Source organism: Megascapheus bottae, chromosome 2 (genome assembly GCF_031878675.1).
Source record: "Megascapheus bottae isolate mThoBot1 chromosome 2, mThoBot2.hap1, whole genome shotgun sequence".
In the NCBI taxonomy this organism is placed as follows: Eukaryota; Metazoa; Chordata; class Mammalia; order Rodentia; family Geomyidae; genus Megascapheus; species Megascapheus bottae.
Window position 1 is genome coordinate 53,234,539 of NC_143510.1, and position 9,404 is coordinate 53,243,942.

Consider the following 9,404-nt stretch of genomic DNA (forward strand, 5'->3'; position numbering starts at 1 on the left):
ATGGATTTAGGGCTCAAATCCCACTTAAAAGGAATACAAGGGGCTGGGAGTTTAGCCTAGTGGTAGAGTGCTTGCCTGACATGCACAGAGACCGAGGTTCAAATCCTCGATACCACATACATAGAAAAAAGCTAGAAATGATGGTGCTGTGGCTCAAGTGGTAGAGTTCTAGCCTTGAGAAAGCCCAAGGACAGTGTTCAGGCCCTGAGTTCAAGGCCCAGGACTAGCAAAAAAGAAAAAAAAGAATACAAACCTTTATTATTTTATTTTTTGCATGATAAGCAAGCACTCTACCACTAGGCCATGCTCACCTTTATTATTTGTAATAAGGTTGTACCTTGTAGCCCAGGCTGACCTTGAAATTTTGAGTCTCTTGACCAGGCTTCTGGGATACTGATTGTAGACAACACATTAAATGCTGTGATTTTAAAAAGCCCACTAGTTAGGGAAATAAAATACCCAAATCAAAAAAAAAAAAAAAGAGGGGGGTCAGGAGTGTGGCCTAGTGGTAGAGTGCCTGCTTAGCATGCATGAAGCCCTGGGTTCATTTCCTCAGTACCATATACACAGAAAAAAAAAAAAAGCTGGAAGTGGTGTTATGGCTCAAGTGGTAGAGCACTGGCTTTGAGAAAGCCCAAGGACAGTGCCCAGGCCCTGAGCTCAGGCCCTAGAACTGGCAAAAAGAAAAGCCAGCAAGAAAAAAAAAAAATTATCCAAAGGTCAGGGAGTGGATAGCATCTTTGAGTTAGTTTGAAACCAACATCTCATGCTTCACCATTGACCTATATCATCTGTCAAGTCTAGCTTGAAACTAGTGTCTTCCAGGTCTCACCATTTTGTTTTGTTTTTAGCTCCCCTTCCCTTTTTTAACTTTGTTGACCAGATCTAGTTTTCTAGAAAAGGTACCCGTGATTTTGCTGGGTATAGTAAGGCATTGTGAAATTACCTCGGTTGTAAGTGTCTGATAGGCTAACCCCAAATAACTTTTTTTTGTGTGGGTCATGGGGCTTGAACTAGACCAGGGTGCTGTTCCTGAGCTCTTAAGCTCAAGGCTACCACCCTACTCTTGAGCCAAACCCCACTTCCCAACTTTTTTAGAGTTTATTTGGAAATAAGTCTCAGGTCATTTTGTGCCTGGGCTAGCTTTGAACCTTAATCCTCAGATCTCAACCTCCTGTGTGGCTAGGATTACAGGTGTGAGCCACCTCACCTGGCAATAACCTTTTTTTTGGTCCATTGTGGGACTTGAACTCTGGGCCTGGGTATTGTCCCTGAGCTCTTCAGCTCAAGGCTACCACCCTACCCCCTTGTGCAACAGCACTACTTCTGGTTTTTGGGTGGTTAATTGGAGATAAGAGTCTCAGGGACTTTAGTGCCTGGGCTGGCTTTGAACCAGGATCCTCAGATTTCAGCCTCCTAAGTAGCTAGGATTACAGGTGTGAGCCACCACACCTGACTAATAACTTTTTGTTTTTGAGATAAGGTTCCTTGGAACTCACTGTGTAAGCCCAGTCTAGTTTCAAACCCTCCTGCCTCTGCCTCCAAAGTGCTGAGATAATAGACATGTACCACCATACCTAGCAAAGGTGCTAGTTCTTGCCATAAACTGTAGGAACAAGTTTTGAGTATGAAGAGAGAATTGTCCCAGTAGGAATATGAATATATATATATATATATATATATATATAAATATATATGCAAACACTTCAACCACTAGGCCAAACTCCCGGCCACATAGTAAATATTTTTTAAAAAATACTTGTGGGCCTGGAGTTTGGCCTAGTGGTAGAGTGCTTGCCTAGCATGCACAAAGACCCAGGTTCAATTCCTCAGTACCACATACATAGAAGAAAGCTGGAAGTGGTGCTGAAGCTCAAGCGGTAGAGTTCTAGCCTTGAGAAAGTCCAAGGACAGTGCTCAGGCCCTGAGCTCAAGCCCAGGACTGGCAAAAAAAGAAATGCTTGATTAAAGCCAGACATTGGTGGCTCATGCCTGTAATCCTAGCTGCTCAAAAGCTAAGATCTTGGGGTGGTGTTTTTCTTTTTTCCAGTCCGGGGCCTTGATGAACTCAGAGCCTAGATGATGTCCCTGATCTGCTTTTTGTTCAAGGCTAGCACTCTACCACTTGAGCCACAGTGCCACTTATGGCCTTTTCTGTTTATTTGCTTTTTTTTTTTTTTTTTTTTTTGCCAGTCATGGGCTTGAGCTCAGGGCCTGAGCACTATCCTTGGACTTTCTCAAGGCTAGAGCTCTACCACGTGAGCCTCAGAACCATTTCTGGCTTTTTTCTATGTATGTGGTACCGAGGAATCAAACCTGGGTCTTTGTGCATGCTAGGCAAGCACTCTACCACTAGGCCAAACTCCCAGGAGGCTGAGATCTGAGGATCATGATTCAAAACCAGCCCAGGCAGGAAAGTCCTTGAGACTTTTTTGTTGTTGCAGGTTGTGGGGCTTGAACTCTAGGCCTGAGTGCTGTCCCTGAACTCTTCAGCTCAATGCTAGTGCTCTACCACTTGAGCCACAGCACCGTTTCTGGTTTTCTGGTGGTTAATTGGAGATGAGTCTCACAAACTTTTGTGCCTGGTTTTGAAGTGCCTGGCTTTGAACCTCATTTCTGAGTAGCTAGGATTATAGGCATGAGCCATCTGCCTGGCTCCTGAGACTTATCCAATAAACTGCTCACTTAGAAGAAACTGGAAGTGGCACTATGGCTCGAGTGATAGAGCACTAGCCTTAAGCACAGAGAGGATCAGGGACAGAGCCAAAACTCAAGAGTTCAAGGCCCATAACCAACCAGAAAAAAAAAAAGTTGATTACATTTGTAATCTAGAGTTCAGAAAAACTGCAAACATGGGAGTTGAGCCATGATCAATGAGCTAAATTCCAGAACTATAGCAGAGGGAATAAGAATGGGAAAAGGCTCAAGAGAATTTTGTTATTTCTGGCCTTGAAGACAGAAAAGAGAAAAGATAAGATTTCCAGTGTGGGAGACTGGTTGAAATGTGACACCATTAGTTGAGATTGAAAGGGACAGTTGGAGGAGTAGAAAGATAATTTTGTATACATTTTGTATTTGAGAGAATGATTTTTATTTTTAGTGAGTGTGTGTGTGTGTGTGTGTGTGTGTGTGTGTGTGGTATGTGGGGCTTGGTAAATGTTTTTTGGGTTTTTTAAAAAATCATTTTATAGAATGGAATAGGAGGGGGGCCAGGAGTTTGGCCTAGTGGAAAAGTGCTTGCCTAGCATGCACGAAGACCCAGGTTTGCTTCCTTGGTACTCCATACATAGAAAAAAGCCAGAAATGCTGAGGCTTAAGTGGTAGAGCTCTAGCCTTGAGAAAAGGAACCCAAGGACAGTGCTCAGACCCCGAGTCCATGCCCAGGACTGGAAAAAAAATAAAGGAATAAAGAGGTACAGAAGGTACAGTAGGGCTCCTTGACATAGGTAGAAACTTTTTTTTTTTGGCCAGTCCTACAGCTTGAAGTCAGGGCCTGGACACTGCCCTTGAACACTTTTTGCTCAAGTCTAGCACTCTGCCACTTGAGGCACAGTGCCGCTTCTGGCTTTTTCTGTGTATGTGATTCTGGACCCAGAGCTTTGTGCATGCTAAGTGAGCACGCTACCACTAGGCCATGTTCCCAGCCCTAGATATTTTTAATAAAGGCCAAGAAATACAAATTTAAAGAAAGGTTGGAAAAATGGGACTGCATTAAACTGCAGAGATTAAGTGTGGCAAAGGACACAGCAAGAAAAATAGAAAGCCCACAGAGAGAATATCTTCACTATCCATACAACAGACCAGGGTCTCATATCTAAAATATACCTACAGCACCAAAAATTAAATCTCTCGTGGGCTGGAAGCATGGCCTAGTGGTAGAGTGCCCCCCTAGCATGCATAAAGCCTTGGATTTGATTCCTCGGTACCACATACATAGAAAAGACATGAAGTGACATTGTGGCTCAAGTTGCAGAGCACTAGCCTTGAGTAAAATGTGTTTTAAGGACAGTGCTTAGGCCCTGAGTTCAAGTCCCAGGACTGGCAGAAAAAGATCTCAAAAACAAATCCTCAAAGAAGCAACCACACCAACATCCAAGCCTTGACTTCAAGTCCGCATCTAGGCCTTGACTTACAAAATCTAGACCTTAACTTGAAATGAACCACCACTCAGTCTGTGAAGGAATGTGCAGGAAAGATGTAGGCCTCCATTCATTCCAGGCTCCATGCTAACCTGGGAAATTTCTCAGCCAAGCATTCCTACAGCTTCACTTAGTCCCACCCCCAGCCCTTCCCTGCCCCTCTTTTCTATTATTCCCCACTCCCCAGCCTGTGGGAAGGGAACACACTTGGATGGTACCCAGACCCTGGGTTTGTAGACCCACAGACATTGACTCCACAAACCCAGGAGACAGATTCCTGGACAAATGTGCTCCTTACTTAGGGCAGTGGTGCTTTCTTCACTTGATGGAAAGACATTCCTTTTAGAATCTGTCTTCTCAAATAGCACGCTCTTTTAACGTTTCCCCAGCAGGTGCAGGCGTGGCCAGGGGGCAAGTCCCCTCAGCCCAGTAACCCCATGGAGGACCAAGTGTGGAGTTCCTCAGAGGATGCCTGCATTCAGAATCATGGCTTGTTTGAAGGATACAAATAATCTTGCAAGAATGAGTGAAGGGTTAATATGGCAAAGGCTTTTTCCAAGTTTTTTTTTTTTAAAAGAGCAACCATCCCATTAAAAAACTTAAGACTTCTCTGAAGAGAAAATAAGAATTGCCAATAGACATATGAAGAAATGCTTGACATATAAGAATTGCAAATCAAAAGAAATTTGAGATTCCACCTCCCACAGTTAGAATAGCCATTATCATGAAATGTAGCCTGGTACAGTGGCTCAGGCCTGTATTCCTAGCTACTCAAGAGTCTGAGATAGGATCTCCGTTCAAAGCCAGCCCAAGCACTAAAGACCATGAGACTCTTCAATTAACCACTAGAAAACTGGGAAATGGTTCTGTGGCTCAAGGAGTAGGGTGTAGCCTTGAGCTGAAGGGCTCAGGAACATTACCCAGGCCCAGAGTCCAAGCCTCATGACCTACAACAAAAAATCTAGGTTCAGGCTGGGTGCAGTAGCACTCACCTATAATCCTAGCTACTCAGGAGGCTGAGATCTAAGAGTCGAGGTGTAAAGCCAGCCTGGGCACTAAAGACCATGGGATTCTTATCTCCAATTAACCACCAAAAAACTAGGAGTTTCACTGTGGCTCAAGAGGTAGGGTGGTAGCCTTGAGCCCAGAGTTCAAGTCCCCTGACCGACAAAATTTAGGGGCAGGAGTTTGGCCTGGTGGTAGAGTACTTACCTAGCATGCATGAAGACCCAGGTTCTGATTCCTCGGTACCACATACATAGAAAAGCCAGAAGTGGTGCTGTGGCTCCAGTGGTAGAGCTCTAGCCTTGAGGAAAGCCCAAGGATAGTGTTCATTCAGGCCCTGAGTTCAGTCCCCAGGACTGGCAAAAAAAAAAAAAAAAAAAAAAAAAAAAAGTCTAATAACAGCTGCTGACACGGATGTGGCCAGAAGAGAATGCTACTACACTGTTGATGGGAATGTAAATTTGGCCAACCACTCTAAAAAGCAGTATGGCAGTTCCTCAAAAGAGCTCCCTATGACCCAGTAATCCCATTCCTGGACATTTATCCAAATGTCCATAAAGCCGTACTAAACCTAGTAGCATAGGCCTGCTATTTGCAGCATTATTTACCACAGTGAAGATATGTTACCAACCCAGATGCCCCTCAGTAAATGAATGGATCAAGAAAATGTGATATTTATACACAATGGAATTCTATGCTGCCATCAGAATGAAATCACCCCATTTCTAAGGAAGTGGAAAGACTTGGAAAAAAAATTTTTTTTTTTGGATTAGAAGTTGAAGTAATTTATTTATTTATTTCTTTATTTAATTTATTGCCAGTCCTGGGCTTGAGCTCAGGGCCTGAGCACTGTCCTTGGACTTTCTCAAGGCTAGAGCGCTACCACTTGAGCCTCAGCACCACTTCCGGCTTTTTTCTATGTATGTGGTACCAAGGAATCGAACCCGGGTCTTCATGCATGCTAGGCAAGCACTTTAACCACTAGGCCAAACTCTCGGTCCTTGGAAAAAAATTTTAAGTAAGCCAGACCCAAAGAAACATAGGCTCCATAGTTTCCGTCTTTTTTTGTCAGTCCTGGGGCTTGAACTCAGGACCTGAACACTCCCCTTGGGCTTTCTCAAGGATAGAGGTCTACCACTTGAGCCACAGCACCACTTCCAGCTTTTTTTTTTTCTTTTTTTTTTTTTTGCCAATTCTGGTGCTTAAGCCACAGCACCATTTCTGCTACTTCCAGCTTTTTCTATGTATGTGGTACTGAGGAACCGAACCCCGGTCTTTGTGCATGCTAGGCAACCGTTCTATCACTAGGCCAAACTCCCGGCCCTTCCCTTATTTGTAAAAATTAGTATGTGTCTAGGATTTTCCTAGCAGAGGATTGTAATAGCTCAAAAGCTGTGCGCATACGGCCATATAGAATGAGGTTAAGCACAATGAACTCCAGAATATGGAAAAAAGAGGTTTATATTTGTGGTGTTATTTTATTTTTTTGCCAGTCCTGGGCTTGAGCTCAGGGCCTGAGCACTGTCCTTGGACTTTCTCAAGGCTAGAGCTCTACCACTTGAGCCTCAGTACCACTTCCAGCTTTTTTTTCTATGTATGTGGTACCAAGGAATCGAACCTGGGTCTTCATGCATGCTACGCAAGCACTCTACCACCAGGCCAAACTCCCGGCCCTCTTATTTTTTTTTAATTTTTTAATTTGTGGGTTGTGGGGCTTGAACTCAGCCTGGGCGCTGTCCCTGAGCTCTTCAGCTCAAGGCTACCACCCGACCCTTGAGCCAAGCTCCACTTCCCATTTTCTGGAGGTTAATTGCAGAGCCTCAAGCCCTTTTGTGCCCGGGCTGGCTTTGAATCTTGATCCTCACATCTCAGCCTCCTAAGTAGCTAGGATTACAGGCATGAGCCACCGTGCCTGGCTTTATTGTTTTTATTGTACTATGTAAAGTTACTATTTTTTTTTTTTTACTCATTTTTCCCTTATGGTTTATCCCCCACTGTTGCTGAATCTCACTTTGGTACCTGGTCTATTGTATATACATTTGTTTAGTGAATTAGGGAAGGGAAGGAGAAAAACAAGATGAGGAGACAAAGGACAAAGGGTGATCCAAAGTAACAAGACAATATGTTAGACATTCACAAGACAATATGTTAGAAATAAGCTTTACAACTTGGGATGGGTGGGTAGAAGGAAAGTGAGAGACGAACATGGGAAGGAGTAGCAGTATTCAAGAAGTAATCTGCTAGGGCCTGGAGTTTGGCCTAGTGGTAGAGTGCTTGCCTAGCATGCACGAAGACCCGGGTTCCATTCCTCAGTACCACGTACACAGAAAAAACTGGAAGTGGTACTGTGGCTCAAGTGGTAGAACTTTGGGTTTGAGAAAACCCAACGACAATGCTCAAGCCCAGAGCTCAAGCCTCAGGACTGGCAAAAAAAAAAAAAAAGTACTCAATACCCAATTAATGTAATTAACCCCTCTAATATATCACCCTGAGCAAAAAAAAAAAAAAAAAAAATCATTTGAAGGGGAAGAAAGAGGAAAAGCCATTAGAAAGGGAGGAATTAAAGACAAGAAACTGTCTTGAATGAGCTAGGATAAAATGAAGATAAGGTAATGGAAGGAAATGAAGTTGTCTGTTTTGTTTTGTTTTTGCCAGTTCTGGAGCTTGAACTCAGGCTGGGCTCTATCTGAGCCTCTCTGTGCTAAAGGCTAGTGCTGTACCACTTGAATCACAGTGCCACTTTTGAATTTTTCTGTTTATGTGATACTGAGGAATCAAACCAGGGCTTCATGCATATTAGGCAAGCACTCTACCACTAAGCCACATTCCTAGCCAAGTCTCAGGGTATGGAGAAGGCTTCAATGCTGGTGAACATTTCTATTGGCCACATTTTGGTACTATGGCAGGATTGAGTGGTTTCCTCCAACCCCTGCTGAGATCCCCACAGCTATTCAGTCTTCAAAAAACAATCCAAGCCAGGTGAGTTGGCCTAACTACTCAGGAAGCTGAGATCTGAGAATTGAGGTTCAAAGCCGGCCCAGGCACCAAAAACTGTGAGACTTTTTTTTTTGTGGGTCATGGGGCTTGAACTGGCCTGGATGCTATCCCTGAGCTCTTCAGCTCAAGGATACCCTGGAGCCACAGCCCCATTTCCCATTTTCGTTTTTTTTTTTTGCCAGTTCTGGACTTGAGCTCAGGGCCTGAGCACTGTCCTTGGACTTTCTCAAGACTAGAGCTCTACCACTTGAGCCTCAGCACCACTTCTAGCTTTTTTTTCTATGTATGTGGTACTGAGGAATCAAACCCAGGTCTTTGTGCATGCTAAGCAAGCACTCTACCACTAGGCCAAACTCCCAGCCCCACTTCCCATTTTCTAGTGATTAACTGGAGATAGAGTCTCTGGGTCTTTAGTGCCCAAGCTGGCTTTGAACCTTGATCCTCAGACCTTAGCCTCCCAGCTAGAAAATGGGAAGTAGGGCTGTGGCTCAAGGGGTCGAACAGTAGCCTAGAACTGAAGAGCTCAGGGACAACACCCAGACCCAGGAGTAGGGTGGTAGCTTTGAGTTGAAGAGTTCAGAGATACAACTCCCAGGCCCAGGGGTAGGGCGGTAGCCTTGAGCTGAAGAGCTCAGGGACAACTACCAGGCTGAGTTCACGCCCCATGATAGCCTAAATAAATAAATAGAATCCATGGGGCTCCTAGTGGTAGTTTTAAATGGCTCAGTTAAGGAAGCTATGTTGAATGGTTTGGTGGCCACTGAGGTGTGGATGTGGGTTTTTGTTTTTTGAGGATTTGCTTGCCCAGGTTGGCTTTGAACTTTGGGTTCTCAGGTTTCAGCCTCTGAGTACCTAGTTACAGGTGTGAGCCATAAGCATCTTGTCACTAAAACATGGTAGAATGTCTTTTGGTGATTGACTTAGCTCTGCTAAAGTGAAGTGTAGCAAAACAGCCTTGGCAATGTTTTGAGACAACCAATTAGAATTAGGAATAGACTCTAGGGGCCCTGAGTTCATGAGTTTAAGCCCGAGATAGGAAGGGAAGGAGGGAGAGAGAGGCGTGGGGGAGAAAGAGAATGGATTCTAAGTCACCTAAGACAACTTGGAAGACAAAGGGATAAACTTGTGACAAGAGGTCAAACCAACCCCTTCAGGAACCAAAGGCTTTCTTTCCTTCTGACAAGGCTCTGCCAGACCAACCTTGGACCAGACACATTTCCCACTCTTGCTTTGTCTCATTTGAGCCTCTTAACTTCTTCAACA

General features: G+C 44.3%; 1 pseudogene; it reads left to right on the top strand.

Annotated features, from left to right (window-relative positions):
* Positions 1 to 8,015: 8,015 nt before the first annotated feature.
* On the top strand, positions 8,016 to 8,984 carry LOC150067075 (ATP synthase F(0) complex subunit g, mitochondrial pseudogene; annotated as a pseudogene).
* Positions 8,985 to 9,404: the final 420 nt, after the last annotated feature.